Below are 17192 nucleotides of genomic sequence, written 5' to 3'. Positions count from 1 at the left end.
CTTTTCCTTTTGTAGGAAAGTGTTTCAGGCTGTTGTCCCTTCCTAAGGTATAGGATCTTGCTTATCTTCTCAAGTAGCTGTCCTGGAAGGTGAGGGGGGAAAACCCCCGTTAGTCTTACCAGTAACGGTATTTCCAGGAACCTTCCAGGAAAGAATCTATATTCCCACCCTATATTACTTTCACCTGGTGGTGGTGTTTTGTTTTTGTGTTTTTTTTTTTTTTCCTCTGCCGAGTGCACTTTGGTGGAGGTTTACTTGATCTTCTAAACAACTGAGGGTCAGAGGAAAGGGAGGTGCCTTTTAAATTGTATATGCTTTGTGTTTCCTGTAGAGGGCGGAACCAATCATCTCTCAAGTAGCTGTCCTGGAAGGTTCCTGGAAATACCGTTACCGGTAAGACTAACAGGGTTTTCGTCAGTCTGGGCCCGCAGGTAAGCGTTCCCCACCCGACTCTCTGCTTTCTGACCCGTGTGTTTGCGAAGTGCTTTCATCAGGATACAAGATAGTTTCTTTCTTGTCCACCAAACAGATTCTTTCCCTCAAACCTTCATCTTCTTCCGGCTTGTCGGAACGCCCTATTGGGGGCAGTGCAGGACCTGCTGAGGCGCGAGGTAATAGTACCTGTACCACTGCCAAAGGTTTCAGGGATTCTACTCCAATCTGTTTGTAGTCCCGAAAAAGGAAGGGATCCATCCAATCCTGGATCTCAAGGCCCTCAACGCTTTTTTGAGGGTACGAAAATTCAGGATGGAATCAGTTCGCTGTGTGGTCACTGTACTCCATCCGGGGGATTTTCTGGCATCCTTGGACATCAAGGACGCATACTTGCATGTCCCCATATATTCCAGGCATCAGAGGTTTCTTCGCTTTGCGGTCGGGGACAACCACTACCAGTTTGTGGCTCTCCCGTTTTGGCCTGGCATCAGCACCAAGGGTTTTCACCAAGGTGCTCGCTCCGATTCTGGTCTTGCTGAGATAGTGAGAAATCGATATCGTGGGCTACTTGGACGACCTCCTGCTCAGAGCCGCTTCGGGCTCAGAATTAGAGGAGAATGTGACGATCGCCAGTCAGACTCTTCAAGAGTTCGTTTGGGTGCTGAACCTACAGAAGTCGGTGTTGGTATCGACTCAGCGCCTGGAGTACCTGGGCTTAATTCTGGACTCCTCAGAGGTGAGAGTTTACCTCCCCTTGGAGAAGTTGCAGACTCTTCGGTCGGCGGTGACGCTGTTGGCATCCTGCAGGTGGTCGACACTGCGCTTCTGCATGCGAGTCCTGGGTCTCATGGTGGCCACCTTTGAGGCGGTACTATATGCTCAATTCCACACTCGTGTCTTGCAGAAGGAAATCCTGTCCAAATGGGACAAGTGTCCGTTGTCCCTGGATTGTCAAATCCGGGTGAGTCAACTAGTCAGGGCTTCCCTGGTATAGTGACTGAGATCTCCGGCCCTTCGGTCCAGGAAGTCTTTCCTTCCTTTTCGCTGGACAGTGATCACGATGGACGCCAGCCTGACCGGCTGGGGGGGTGTTTGGGGTCTTCAGTTAACACAGGGTCGATGGACGCAGGAGGAATCCTGTCTCCCGATCAATGTGTTGGAACTTCGGGCAATCAGACTGTGCCTCTCCACATGGTCTCTAAGGCTTCAGGGACGTCCAGTCAGGATCCAGTCGGACAACGCCACAGAGGTAGCGTATGTCAACCATCAAGGAGGAACAGGAAGCTCGGCTGCAGCATTGAAGTTCGCTCACATCCTTCGTTGGGCAGAGCTGAGCGTGCCGACCATGTCGGCCGTATACATTACAGGCGTAGAAAACTGGCAAGCAGACTACCTAAGTCGCCAGATGCTGGACCAAGTAGGATGGTCACTACATCCGGAGGTGTTTCAGCTACTTTGCCGGAGATGGGGCATGCCAGACGTGGATCTCCTGGCTTCTCGACTCAATTGGAAGGTATTGAGGTTTGTGGCCAGGACCAAAGAGCCCTTGGCGGATGCGACGGACGCGTTGGTGGGGACAGTATTGGCTGATATATGCTTTCACACCGCTAAAGCTTCTTCCTCATCTGCTTCGCAGAGTGGAGACCGAGGGGATCCCCGTGAATCTAATTGCTCCAGATTGGCCTCGGCGCCCTTGGTACACCGACCTTGTACGCCTGGTGGCGAATGTCCCTTGGTGACTGCCAATGCGGGAGGACCTTCTGTCGCAAGGTCCTATTCTTCATCCTGCTTTACAGTCATAGTTAGGTTGAAAAAAGACACAGGTCCATCCAGTCCAACCAAAAAAAAAAAAAAACACAGTACAATCCCTTACACCCAACTCCATACCCACAGTTGATCCAGAGGAAGCAAAAAACCCCAGCAGAACATGATCCAATTTGCTACAGCATAGGAAAAAATTCCTTCTGATCCCCCGAGAGGCAATCGGATTTACCCTGGGTCAACTTTACCTACAAATCTTAGTACTCGGTTATATTCTGTACATTTAGGAAAGTATCCAGACTTAAAGCAATCTACTGAGCTGGCCAGAACCACCTCTGGAGGGAGTCTTTTCCACGTTTTCACAGCTCTTACTGTGAAGAAATCTTTCCATATTTGGAGATAAAATCTCTTTTCCTCTAGACGTAAAGAGTGCCCTCTTGTCCTCAGTGTTGACCGTAAAGTGAATAACTCAACACCAAGTTCACTATATGGACCCATTATATATTTGTACATGTGGATCATATCCCCCCCTAATTCTCCTCTTCTCAAGAGTGAATAAATGTAGTTCTTCTAATCTTTCCTCATAGCTGAGCTCCTCCATGCCTCTTATCAGTTTGGTTGCCCTTCTCTGAACTTTCTCCAGTTCTCCGATATCCTTTTTGAGAACTGGTGCCCAAAATTGGACTGCATATTCCAGATGAGGTCTTACTAATGATTTGTACAGGGGCAGAATTATCTCTCTCTCTCTCTCTCTCTCTCTCTCTCTCTCTCTCTTTTTCTCTCTCTCTCTCTTTCTGGAGTCCATACCTCTCTTAATACAAGAAAGGACTTAGCTCGCTTTGGAAACCGCAGCTTGGCATTGCATGCCATTATTGAGCTTATGATCAACTTGGGTCTGAGATCAAAAGTAACATTTCTGTCTTTGCAGATGACACTAAGCTATGCAGTGGAATAACGTCCCTACAGGATGTCTCCAATTTACAAGCCGACCTCAATGCTCTGTCTAATTGGGCAACTATGTGGCAGATGAGGTTTAATGTTGATAAATGTAAAGTTATGCACTTGGGGGCTAAGGATATGCATGCATCATACATACTAGGGGGGAGTACAACTGGGGGGATCTGTAGTGGAGAAGGATCTGGGGTTTTTAGTTGATCATAAGCTCAATAAACGGCATGCAATGCCAAGCTGTGGTTTCCAAAGCGAGCAAAGTCCTTTCTTGTATTAAGAGAGGTATGGACTCCAGAGAGAGATATAATTTTGCCCCTGTACAAATCATTAGTTAGACCTCATCTGGAATATGCAGTTTAGTTTTGGGCACCAGTTCTCAAAAAGGATATCGGAGAACTGGAGACAGTGCAGAGAAGAGCAACCAAACTCTTGAGAAGAGGAGAATAAGGGGGGATGGGGATATGATCAACATGTACAAATATATAAGAGGTCCATATAGTGCAGGGCTCGACAAATCCCAGGCGCCAAGTCGCCAGTGCGACTAGAAATTTCACACTGGCGCCTATGCTTTGATCAGTGACAGATGCTTCTGCTACAGGGCGGTTTGCGGGGCCAGGGATGTGATCGGCGGTGGCAGCGGGGATGGAGCTGGAAGAGAGCGGCATTGCAGCGGCTGACAAGACGGGAGGAAAACCGATGTAAAACTGATTGAGAGAACACAGAGAAAAAACGCTGGGGAGGAGATACGCGGAAGCAGTTGTCTGAGGTAGGCGGAGCCCCGCCTTTGAAAACACGTGCAATGTGTTTACAACTTTTACGTGCTTTAGGCGGGAAGCAGTGTTCTCTGTCCAGCTGAGCGGCGATAGGTTGCAGCTCCCTCTCGGCGAACTCCGGGCATGTGTCCAGTGTGCATCAGGCAGCTCGGCGCTCTGGTAGACGGTGTGCAGGCAGGGGGAAGCTGACGTCATCCGCAGCGGCCGTTCTCCAGGTGTGTACGGTAAGAGTATAGCAGACAATAATGACATGTACTGTGGGTTGACAGCTGTGGCCGCGCTTGGTGGGTGCTTCATTCAAGTGAGCACGGAGTGAATATGGTGACTGTGTGCTGACCGCCGTACCCCGGCTGACCTCTGTTTTATGTCCTCAAAGCTTCCTGCTGCCTGCACACCGTCTACCAGAGAGCCGGGCTGCCTGATACACACTGCATGCTGCGGGACACATGCCGGGAGTTCGCTGAGAGGGATCTGCAACCTATCGCCGCTCAGCTGGACAGAGAACACTGCTTCCTGCAGGATCAGGTGTGCTAGAGGCCTACCAATGTCACCCAGTTCCTACCCCCACTGTGTTCTGACATCACCACAGGCAGGTCACAGTTACGATGACCATCTACATACTCACTCTCCATCTCCCCCCCCCCCCCAAGGCTTAAACTATTAACTCCTAATAAAGTGTAGGTGAGTCACCTGCAGTGTTCTGACATAATGTTACCCATACCAGTACATTATGGCACGTGCTACAGCTACCTAAATACACTATCGTATAGTGCCCTTAGTTGAAAATTGCCCAGTAAGGAAGGCCTCTCCAGCTGACTTCCCAATAAGCTGATGTGATGTCACTATAGCGCATGTGCACATCGTAGGAGGCATTTTTGGATGGGCAGAATTGAAAGTGGAGGGGCACTGTAGTCGTGAGATTGTGCCTCGCTGTTGCAGGGCGAGTTTTATCTGATGGAGGGGGGTCTACACTGATAGATGGGGGTCTGTACTTAGTGAGGGGATCTATACTACGGGGGGGGGTCTGTATTTAGTGAGAGGGATCTATACTGCTGGAGCAGGGTCTGTATTTAGTGAGGGGGATCTATACTGCGGGAGGGGGGTCTGTACTCAGTAAGGGGGATCTATACTGCGGGAGGGGGGTCTGTACTCAGTGAGGGGGATCTACACTACGGGAGTGGGGTCTGTACTTGGTAAGGGGGATCTGTACTTGGTGAGGGGGATCTATACTGCGGGTGGGGGGGTCTATAGTTAGTGGAGGGGGGACTATAGTTGGTGGAGGGGGGTTATACCAACCCTAGTGATGACACTGGGGCTCATCATTGAGTCATACCAAAGAAAATAAAACTGGCGCCTAACTTTTTTAGCTGGCTCCTAGATTCAAAGCAAATTTGTCAAGCCCTGATATAGTGAACTTGGTATTGAGTTATTCACTTTACGGTCAACACTGAGGACAAGGGGGCACTCTTTACGTCTAGAGGAAAAGAGATTTCATCTCCAAATACGGAAAGGTTTCTTCACAGTAAGAGCTGTGAAAATGTGGAACAGACTCCCTCCAGAGGTGGTTCTGTTCAGCTCAGTAGATTACTTTAAAGGGGTTTTCCACCCATTTTTTAAGTTTATTAAAAGTCAGCAGCTACAAAAAGTGTAGCTGCTGGCTTTTAATAAACGGACACTTACCTGCTCTACGGCTCCGCTCCTCGCCCCCCTCGCCGGCCGGCGTCTTCATTTCTAGTGTGGGCACCCGGCAGTGACAGCTTTCGGCTTCACGGCCGGGCACCCACTCCGATTGGACAGGCGCTCGCCTATAGGGAGGGGCTGTGAAAAGGCGATTAAGCTAATCGCCTTTCCAGCCCCTCGGCGGAAGGAGGAAGTGGGACAGGACTTCCCCTTCTCCTAAAGCCCCCACTCCCCCCCCCAAAAAAATTACATGCGAAATGTGGCATGTAAGGGGGCGAGGAGTGGGTTAAGAGGAAGTTCCATTTTTAGGTGGAACTACTCTTTAACCACTTGACCACTGGGCACTTAAACACCCTTAATAACCAGACCAAGTTTCAGCTTTTGGTGCTCTCACATTTTGAATGACAATAACTCAGTCATACAACACTGTAACCAAATGAAATATTTGTCCTTTTTTCCTCACAAATAGAGCTTTCTTTTGGTGGTGTTTGATCACCTCTGCGGTTTTTATTTTTCTCTTCTGTTCATAGATGGACACTGCCTTCATTGACATTAGGGTTATGCTTCCTCCTACCAGGAGAGTTTAGGCAGAATTTAACAGCACTTAAAGTGTTAAAACCTTTCCTTCGTGCCGCTCCTCCCAGGGGGCGTGGCTCCCCAGGCATAACCCACACCCTGCTCTAGGAGCCTCAGTCTTTTTCTGCCTAACGACAGGAGAGGAGTCGGGCGCTTCTGGAGTCCCTGTACTCTGGAGTTTTTTTCTTGCGATTTTTCTCGCTTTTATTATTTTGTTCCTGCATTTTTGAATCCTGTGATTCTTCTATCAACAGCCGACTGGGTGACAGGCTGGGTCTTGACTCTTGTAGTCCCCCCATGTTCGGCCATCGAGCGTGTGCCGGCCCTTAGCTCAGCTTTGGGACGTCCACGACAGGCCCCGTTGCTCCAGGGGCGGCCGGGGAACTTCGGTTCTAGGGCACACATGACCGGTCTCTATGGCTTTGTCACAGTGTGTCTGGCCGACAGCCATGCCGTTTACAGACGTTGGTTCTGTCTGGGATACCTCCAGCCGGGTAGTCGCAGGACGGGTAAGTAGTGGCCCCTTACTCAGATAAGTGGTCAGGCTGGTGTTTTCCCTGGGGAGGTCGACTGAGGGTCCGCCCTGCTTTCCTCTCTCCCCTTCCTCTCCCTCCTTCCCCTGACTGGGTAGTGGCTGTGAAGGGGGGCCTCCTGGGTTTTCTTTGTTACCACCGGGGCCCGTGTGTTGTTGGGGGACTGTGTTGTTACTCTGGGGGGTGCTGCTGTGTGCTGCTGTGTTCTATGAGGTGATTTTTCCTCATAGACGGCGGCCATCTTGGAAATCTCCTTGGTAACGCTGTGATTCTTCCCTGAGGTGACAGACACAGCACAGCCTCTGGTCTCTTGTACCAGTTTTAGTGCTGTAACAGTTTTAGTGCTGTGAAACGCTGTGAATCTTCCTTGAGGTGACAGACACATCACAGCCAGCACATCAGAGCACACCAGGTTTTTCAGCTCTCTCTGCAGCTGGGTGGGGTGGTGAATACCAGGGGCCCCCATGCTCTGCAATAGCAGCAAGGAGGTGACCAGTGTTTTTTTTGTCCTGCCTTGCAGGGTGGGTGACTCAGCGCTGACACTATGGAACCTGAGCCAGTTCTCCCTCTCAAGCTATGCCTGAGTTAACCCTTAATGCCCCTTCCCCTGCCACATCTGTTATGTTGGCTGTCCTGGGTTTCTTGCCAGGTTTGAAGCAGCTAGTGCCCGGATGGGGGGTAAAAAGCGCCCCCTCCCTGAGCCTGCTTCTGGGGATGTCTCTGACACAGAATCGCTGTTTTTTCTGGTTCTGTTATGTCAGAGGCTGCGGGTTTAACCCTTATAGATAGTGAGGATGACTCTGCTACAGTCAGTTGCTGGCAAGAATTTGTTGGAGCTCTTGTTTCTGCGGTGTGTGAGACTCTAAAAATTGAGGATGTGGCGGAGACACCTCCGTGTCAGTACCAGCAGACTACCACGCACCGCTGAAGTGTTTCCTTGTGTTCCTTATTTGGTCAATATGTTATACAAGGAATGGGATGCACCGCAAAAAGTTTGTCAAAAAATTTTGCAACCCGTTACCCCCTTGAGGGGGGCTTTTAAAAAAAAAAAAAGTAGGTCTCTCCTCCGCCAGTGGACCCCCATGTGTCCAGACTGCGCAAGGCCACCACGTTGCCTGTGGAAGGGGCTCCTGCATTTCAAGATCCCGCTGATAGGAGAGTGGAGGCCATGGCCCGCTCCCTATTCACGGTGGTGGGTTCGGCGGTGAGGCCGGCTCTGGCCGGGGCCCTAGTCAGGCCCCGACTAAAAGGGCGTTGCTCCTGCTGCAGGAGCTGGAAGAAGGGGCTTCTGAATCCTCTAGGGGCCTGGCTGAACAATTGGTTCAGGGTCAGAATTTTCTCTGCGAGGCGGCCATGGATACGATCCGTGGCTTCCGTCTATGCAGTGGTTCTGCGCCGCCTTGTGTGGCTGAAGAGCTGGTCTGCGGACTAGTCCTCTAAGGTAGCCTTGGTGATGGCCGTTAAGGGTGAACGGTCCTTTTGGGACTTCCCTGAATGGCATCATTGAGGATGCCACGGGTGGTAAGCGCATGCTGTTCCCACAGTCTGGGAAGGGCTGTGCAAGGACCCTCCTTGCCTACCTCCGATGGTTTTTTGGCCCGCCCTGTGCGGTGGGGGTAGGTCTACATGGTGCTTGAATCCCAGCTGCGGGGTAGCAGCGCACCTGATACCGCATGCCTAACAAGTCTGCGGACATACCTGCTTCCGCCTGAAGGTCTGCTCCCGCCCGTGTCTCGGGTGGGAGACTGGCTTCGCATTACGAAGTGTTTTCCTTGGGGTACAAGATTGAGTTTCTCTCTTGTCTGCCAAACAGTTTTTTTCCCTCTGGCCTCCTCCGGTTTGCCGGTTGGCTCTGTCAGGGGCTGTCCAGGATCTTCTGGTCAGGGGAGTGATTGTGCCAGTTCCCTCGTTGGAACGGTCTCAGGGTTTTTACTCCATTCTGTTTGTGTCCCCACGGAGGATGGGGCCCGGTCAATCCTGGGCCTCAAGTCCCTCGTTTGTTTTGTCAAGGTGCAAACTTTTAGGTGGTGTCGATTCGCTTGGTAATAGCGGCACTCCATCAGGGGGATTTTCTGGCATCTTTGGATGTCATGAACGTGTACCTGCATATCCTCAAACCACCGGAGATTCTGTGCTTTGCGGTCGGGGGGGACCATTTTCAATTGGTGTCCTTCCCATTCGGCGGGTTTTCGCCAAGGTGCTCGTCCCGATACTGGCCCGGCTGTGACAGCAGGGGTTTGTTATCATGGGATGTCTGGACGACATTCTCCTATGAGCTTCTTCGAGCTCTGCATTGGTGGAGCCGTGTCTATCACGTGTCAGGCAGTGTTCGGCTGGTTTCTGGATTGTCCTGAAATCAGGGTTGATTCCTTTTAAGGGACTGGAATACCTGGGACTAGTCCTGGATTCCGCCGGGGCGGGAGTGTTTTTCTCCTAACGGAAAAACTTCAGACTCTGCTATCTGCTGTGCAGCAGTTGCCGACCCAGAAGCGGTCATCTCTGCGATTCTGCAGGAAGGTTCTGGGTCAGTTGGTAGCCTCTTTCGAGGCGGTTCCGTATGCCCAATTCCATGCCAGGGTACTACGGAGGGAACTGCTGTCACGATGGGACTAGATTCCGTCATCTCTGGATTACCAGATTCAATTGAGTCATCTGATCATGTCTCCCCTGGTGTGGTGGCTGGCGTTTCTGGTGCTTCGGGCCGGAAAGTCATTTTTCTGCAGGCCACTGGACAGTGGTCACGACGGATGCCAGCCTCTCCGGTTGGGGAGGGGCGCTTGGGACACCCAGTCAGCCCAGGGGCACTGGACTCAGGTGGAGTCCTGCCTACTGATCAACGTTCTGTAGCTCCGAGCAATCAAGCTTTGCCTTGCCAGGTGGTCCCTGGATCTACAGGGCCGACCGGTCAGGATCCTGTCCGATAACACCACGGCCGTGGCATAGGTTGATCATCAGGGAGGTACACAGAGTTCTGTTGCAGCGACGGGGGTCGCGCACATCCTTTCGGTGGGCCGAAGGGTCCGTTCCGGCTCTATCGGCCGGGTACATTCCGGGAATACGGAATTGGCTAGCCGACTAACTAAGTCGCACTGCACTGGGCCAAGGAGAGTGGTCTCTCCACCCGCAGGTGTTTTGGGGTCTGTGCCGAAAGTGGGGCACTCTGGACGTGGACCTTCTAGCGTCCCGTCTCTATCGGTAGGTGCCACGGTTCGTGGCCAGGTTTAAGGACCAGTGGGCGGACGCGTCAGGCGCGTTGGTGGCTCCTTGGGGTCACTGTCGCCTACTTTACACCTTCCCTCCTCGGAAGCTTCTTCCTCGCCTGCTGCGCAGAGTGGAAGCTGTAGGGATTCTATCAGTCCTGATTGCCCCAGATTGGCCGCGTCGCTTCTGGTACGCGGACCTGATGCGTTTGGTGGCAGACGCCTCCTAGCGTCTTCCCCTGGGAATTGATTTTCTGTTACAGGGTCCGATCTTCCACCCTGTTTCACAGCCACCGGCCTTAGCGGCGTGGCTGTTGAGAGCCAGGGGCTTAAGGACCGAGGCCTATTGGGCTTGGTGGTCTCTACCGTGCTGCCTGCACGGAAGTCTACCTCACGTAGGTTTTTTCCTCATACATGGAAGGCCTACTTCTCTGTGTGTGGGGAGATGAACTGGCACTCTCGTACATGCGTTGTGTACAGGATTCTGCTGTCTTTGCAGCAGGGAGTGGTTCAGGCTCTCGCCTTACGTACGGTTAGGAGCCAGATTTCTGCTCTGGCTGTTTTTACTTGCAGCGACCCTTGGCATCGCACTCCTGGGTGCGTACGTTGGGTCAGGGGGTTTGGCAGGTGGCCCCTCCGGTGCGCCCTCCATTACCCCCATGGGACTTGAATTTAGTCCTTTCAGTGCTTCGGGATGCTCCCTTTGAGGACATTCGGGAGGTTTTTTGTTTATTGTCACAAAAGGTGATTTTATTTCTGGTAGCAATTACCTCGATCAGACGGGTGTCTCTCTGTTCTGGCGGCCTTGTCTTGCAAGGCTCCCTGCTTGGTCATCCGTAAGGATGAGGTGGTGCTGCGGCCGCAGCCCTTTTTTTCTCCCTAAGGTAGTTTCGGCTTTTCACTTGGATGTGGACATTGTTCTTCCATCCTTATGTCCTCGGCCGAAATGCCAAGAGGAGGCCACTTTGCATCCTCTGGATGTGGTTCGGGCCCTACGAGTGTACTTATATGTTACGGTTCCGTTCCGGAAGTCGGGCTCACTGTTCGTGTCGGTGGCTGGCCCTACAAGAGGGCCTGGCAGTCTCGTCGGCCACCGTTCCTAGGTGGTTCCGACGGATTGTACTTCAGGCATATGCCCTGAATGGGCGTGCCCCCCCTCTTTCGGGTTAATGGCGCATTTGACCAGGACGATCGGGGCCTCTTGGGCTTTCCGGCATCATGCCTCTGTGTTACAGCGGTGTTAGGATGCATCTTGGTCGTCAATCCACAGTGTTTCAAAGTTTTACAAGGTGGATGTGTGTGCATCTTTTGTTGCCTTCCTCAGCCGCAGGTGTTACGGGCGGCAGTTTTATGTTTGAAGTTTCTCCGTTGAGCAACTCCGGTTTTTGTTTGGGGTGTAACCTGGTTTGCTGTGTTACTTTCCCACCCCTCTAATTTTTTGACACTGCTTGGGGACGTCCCTAATGTCAATGAAGGCTGTGTCCGTCTATGAACGGAAGAGAAAATAGGATTTTTGTACTCGCCGTAAAATCCATTTCTCTGAGTTCATAGACGGACACTGCACCCACCCCTCCTTGGTTTGTACTGCTTGTTATGGACTGAGGCTCCTAGAGCAGGGTGTGGGTTATGCCTGGGGGAGCCACGCCCCCTGGGAGGAGCGGCACGAAAGAAAAGGTTTTAACACTTTAAGTGCTGTTAAATTCTGCCTAAACTCTCCTGGTAGGAAGAAGCATAACCCGAATGTCAATGAAGGCTGTGTCCGTCGATGAACTCAGAGAAATGGATTTTACGGTGAGTACAAAAATCCTATTTTTTCGCTATAAATGAAAAAAGAACAAATATTTGTTAAAAAAATGAATTTTTCTTAATTTCTATTATAAAATTTTGCAAAAAATAAATTTTTCTTCATAAATTTGGCCTAAAATGTATACTGCTACAACTCTTTGGTAAAGTAAAAAAAAAATTGGATATTATTTAGTCTGGGTGAACGTTATAGGGTCTACAAGCTATGGTACCACTTACTGAAAATTTATCAATTTGATCATACCTGATGTACTGACAGCCTCTCTCATTTATTGAGACCCTAACAAGCCAGTCAAGTACAAATACCCCCCAAATGACCCCTTTTTGGAAAGAAGACATTCCAAGCTATTTAGAAAGAGGCATTGTGAGTTTTTTGAAGTTTATTTTTTTCCCACAATTCTTTGCAAAATCAAGATTTCTTTATTTTTATTTTTTTCCCCACAAAATTTTCATATTAGCAGGTTATTTCTCACACACAGCATATGCATGCCACAAATTACACCCCAAAACACATTCTGCTGTTCCTCCCGAGTATGGCGATACCACATGTGTGAGACTTTTACACAGAATGGCCACATACAGAGGCCCAACATGCAGGGAGCACCATCAGGCGTTCTGGAACACCCAGACCAATTCTGACATTCCTCTCCTACATGAAAAAATCATAATTTATTTGCTAGAAAATTACATAGAACCCCAAAACATTATATATGCTTTTTTAGAAAAGACCCTAGAGAATACAATGGCGGTCGTTGCAACTTTTTATCGCGCACTGTATTTGCACAGCAATTTTTCGAACGCTTTTTTTTTTTTGGAAATAAAACAGTTTTGTGCTTAAAAAAAAAAAAAAAAAACATTAAAGTTAGCCCAATGTTTTTGCATAATATGAAAGATGAAGTTACGTTGAGTAAATAGATACCCAACATGTCACCCTTCAAAATTGCACACGCTTGTGGAATGGCGCCAAACTTCGCTACTTAAAAATCCCCATATGTGACGCTTTAAATATTATTTTTACTGGTTACATCTTTTTTGTTGGAGAAGAGGTCTAGGGCCAAAATTATTGCTCTCGCTCTAACGTTCGCAGTGATACCTCACATGTGTGGTTTGAACACCGTTTTCATATGTGGGCGGGACTTGCGTGTAATAAAACTACAGGGGGAATAATAAAAATATAAATTAGGAAGGGGGAGATCACTCTTCCCGCTAACCATGATGTGAAAAATTACCAATTGCACCAAATGCATGGAAATAAATAAAGTAATAAATTGATAAAAATGGAAAATGAATTGCAGAGATATTAATAAAACTTGCAACTAGCAAAAAAAACTTTTAAGACAAAAAAACGTATATTTCTCCAAAAAAGCCGATCCTTGCATGTCACAACCAGGTTAAAAAAAACAGTTAAAAGACATCACGCATTATTTATAAAGGCGTTCACATCAGTGTCTATATTTAAACCGTGAGGTGTGTACCATTTTAATCAGTATATCCATTCCATTTCAGACTTGGATATCTCCCTCACCAGGGAGCTTCTTCTCCAATTGGGTTTAAACTTGTCAATCCCCAAAAACAGGGTCCCGGATGGATCTCGGTTATGTTCTAGGAGATAATGCTTTGACACTGAGTGATTCTTAAACCCGGTGAGAATATTAGTAATATGCTCGTTCAAACGTACTCTGAGTGGGCGCTTAGTCCGGCCCACATACTGCAGGCCGCACTGGCACTGCAGCATGTAGACCACCCCCACATTAGCGCAGGTGATAAGAGGCTTAATGCTATGTGTTTTCTGAGTAGCAGTACACACAAAAGAAGTAGTCCTCCGACTAGTACAAGAATTAATAGAGCACACTCTGCACCTTCTGCACTGATAGAATCCAAAAAGCTGGTCAAAAAAAACCCTAGTCATAACTGGAGGATTAAGGACATTGGGTGCTATATGGCTACGTAGGGAAGGTACACCCTTAAAAATGACTCTTGGTTTGTCTGGTAGAATGCCTTTTAGTACCGTATCGTTCCTAGCAATGTGCCAATGCTTGTTAATAAGCTGTTTAATACCTCTATGCTTAATAGAGTATGAAGTAATAAAAGGCACACCCACTGGGAATATGGCACGATCCTGAGGGCCTCGTTCAACCAATAAATCCTCCCGCACAGTTGTCCTAACAGATTCCAAAATCTCTCTCAGAGAATCCCGTTGGTATCCCTTCTCTAGAAAACGGCCCGTCAGCACCTCAGCCTGCTCGAGGAACTCCTGAGGGTCAGAACAGTTCCTACGGAGCCAGAGGTACTGGCTTTTCGCTACTGCCTTAAGCCAGGAACTATGATGGCAACTGTTCATTGGGATGAACAAGTTCCGGTCAGTCACCTTAAAAAAGGTAGAGGTGACAAATTGTTCTCCTCTGATCTGGATTTTTAAGTCCAAGTAGTGGATCTCCGACTGGCTAGCTTCAAATTTGAGATGTATCCCCCTCTGGTTTTGGTTAAAAAAAGTCATGAACTCGACCAAACCAGCAAAGGGACCGTCCCATAGGAGGAGGATGTCATCAATATACCTAGCCCAAAGGGCTATCTGGGGTATATCCCCAGAATAGATGACATCCTCCTCCCATTTGGCCATAGAAAGATTAGCCAAACTCTGTGCGTATTTAGCGCCCATGGCTACACCAGTTTCTTGTTTATAGAAACTACCCTCAAACCAAAAATAGTTGGAGGCGGCCGCAAATTTAAGGAGAGACATAAGGAAATCAATCTGCCTCTCAGGGAGGGCAGACCTCTTAGTCAAAAAATATTCAACAGCCTCAAGCCCAAGTGCATGCGGAATAATAGTGTAAAGGGATGTGACATCGATAGTCACCATCCATATATCAATCTTAGGGGTAATGTCTGACAATAGATTGATGATATGTCTAGAGTCCATGACATAAGACGGTATAGCCTGTACCCGTGGCTGCAAAAAGAAATCCACATATCTGCCCACCCGGGAAGTAATGGAATCAATCCCACTCACGATGGGACGTCCCGGGGGGCAGACTGGGTCCTTATGCAATTTACGTAAATAGTAAATTGTGGGGGTACGAGGGGCTTTAGGTATTAAATAAAGCCTCTCTCTGGAGGTGAGAATCCCCTCATAGAAACCTTTAGCCACTAGGGCCTCAAGATCTCTCGTATAGCGGGCTTTGGGGTCACATAGTAATAGTGAATATGTATTGGTATCTCCAACAATGTTAAACATTTCCTTAAGGTAATCAGCCCTATCCAAAACAACAATTTGACTCCAAACCCCCAACGTTCAAGGATGTCAAAGAGGTAAGGCAAGGACACTGAGTCAAAGGCTTTCTGAAGATCCAACAATAACAGGCAGCCTTCCTGATGGGGCCCCCCCTGTCCCATTAGGATTGTAGGAGGGAGATCAGGTCAATTGCCCTACAAATTTGGTTTCGGGCCTTGTCTCCCCAGGATGAAGCCCACCTGAACATTGTGAATGTATCCATCAATAAAGCTGGAAAGACTTGTTTTTGTCATGATCTTAAGGTCAATATTTTTTTATCGAAATGGGACGATAATTACCGACCTCGCTCATGTCTTTCCCTGGTTTGGGTATGACTGATATAAAAGCAGTTTTCAGGTCGCTAGGTAGGGGGCTCTATCCTGGAGAGAATTAACGAAACAAGCCATGAAGGGTGCCAATTTTTGTGTATATTAGCAGACCGAGAAACTGTCCGGTCCTGGGGCGAAGGCTAATTTCAAAGACTTTTTGGCTTCCAATATTTTGTCTGAGGAGAAAGGTTTGTCTAGTAGTTCTTGGTGGGTTCGCTTTAGGTGGGGTAGGTTGAGGTCTTTGAGAAACGCCTCTTGGGCTGTGTGTAAGGTTGATCTTTGTATAGGTTCGAGTAGAAGTTGTGGAGAGTCCATGATTTCCACTGGATTCTGGGTTAAAGTTCCCGTCTTGGTGCGAATTTTGGGGAAGGTTGTGGTACCCGTCTTGGGACTTAGGTTAGCTGCCCCTGTCCATCTTAAGTGTTTCTCGGCTGAGGTGGTTAGGGATAGGTTTAATCTGACTCGTGCCAAATAAAGCCTAGCCAGGTTGCCTGGGGTGGGGTTGCTTTTTTGGCGTTTACTGAGCAAACAAAAGTCTTCCGTAAACTGCTGTATTTCTGCCCTTCTTTCACATTTAATTTATCACCGCTTTATCCGCAGCCTACAGAGTGCCTGGTGAGACAGATTCAGTGTAATTTTCCTATAAATAATTTGTTAACGCTGTTTCCAAGACAGTGCAGGGTTGCTCAGTAGGGCTTCATTTTAAAGGGCCCCCTCTCCCTGGATTAATCCCTAAGGGTAAGTGTCATTATGGAGTGATCAGATAAAGAGGTGTCGTACATTTTGGAGGCCACCACCTTTGGGATTGCATGTGGAGGAAGAAAGATGTGGTCTATCCTATAGTGTGTTTTGTGCGGGATGGAGTAGTGTCTGTAGTCTGTGGTTCGGGGGTTCATTTCCCTCCAGATGTCAATAAGGCCATGTGTCTGTATGGTCTGTGCTACCTGTAGACTTCATCTGGAGTGTCTCTTAACTTTTGGGGTCTGAAGGTTGGACTTGTGCAAAAAGAGGTCAAACGGAGTGTTAGAGTTGGCGCCCAGGATTACTGTGCCTATGAAGCGAGGGTCTGTAGAATGACTTAGAAGAATTTATCTTGGCATGTGTTTAGGAGCGTTCTAGCAGCTACTAGAACGTATCAACCTTCGAAGTCCTTCATTATTTTAGTAGGTGAGAAGTGAACCCCTTTTAGAAAAACACACTGCTGCCCCTCTCATCTTATTGACTACATTCGCTAGGTGGAATTGAGTAAAGTTTTTGTTAAAAAAATTAGGGGTTGTAGGTTGCAGGGAAGTGTGTCTCATGTAGCAGCACTACGTCTGCTTTAAGTGTGTGGTGCTGTTGCAGTATTTTTTTTGTATTATTCTTTATCGTACATCACGGGACACAGAGCAGCATAGCCATTACATATGGGTTATATAGTGTACCTTCAGGTGATGGACACTGGCACTCTCCGACAGGAAGTTCCCTCCCTATATAACCCCCACCCATAGTGGGAGTACCTCAGTTTTTTCGCCAGTGTCTTAGGTGTTGGTACACGTTGAAGAGCTCTGCCTATAGTTGTCCTTGGGACCAGGGCAAGCTGACTGGATCCGTCCAAGGTGCTTCATAGCCAAAGTGGTCGGTACCCGGGCCCCAGTTCGTGGATGGGGTTTTGCCTTTAGGAGGGCTGGACTCTGGGTTCCAGGACTGGTTCTTTTATAACCAAGCAATACCTGTTGCCAGCAGTGCTGTATAGGTCCAGGAGTGTGGTGTTCCTAGCTTGGACCCCGGTCCCTGAAGGTCTATGACCATACCCACGGTGAAGGGGGAAGATTGGGCCTCTTGCACAGCAATACCCTGCGGCGTGGAGAAGGTAAGCAGGGGGCTCACGGAACTTGGTT

General features: G+C 48.9%; 1 protein-coding gene across 3 annotated transcripts in view; it reads left to right on the top strand.

The window, feature by feature from the left end:
* EZH1 (enhancer of zeste 1 polycomb repressive complex 2 subunit) overlaps positions 1 to 17192 on the top strand; it is a 394387-nt gene that overhangs the window by 59296 nt on the left and 317899 nt on the right. The window contains exon 1 of one of the 3 annotated variants that reach the window (XM_040329825.1): positions 12871 to 13355. The exons of the other annotated variants lie outside the window; for them this stretch is intronic. The gene's annotated coding sequence lies outside the window, so the exon portion shown is untranslated. Of the gene's footprint in view, positions 1 to 12870; positions 13356 to 17192 lie in introns of those variants that run through there. 3 annotated transcript variants of the gene reach the window in all.

The sequence above is a fragment of the Rana temporaria genome, chromosome 12 (genome assembly GCF_905171775.1).
Source record: "Rana temporaria chromosome 12, aRanTem1.1, whole genome shotgun sequence".
In the NCBI taxonomy this organism is placed as follows: Eukaryota; Metazoa; Chordata; class Amphibia; order Anura; family Ranidae; genus Rana; species Rana temporaria.
This window is presented reverse-complemented; position numbering and strand designations above follow the sequence as displayed.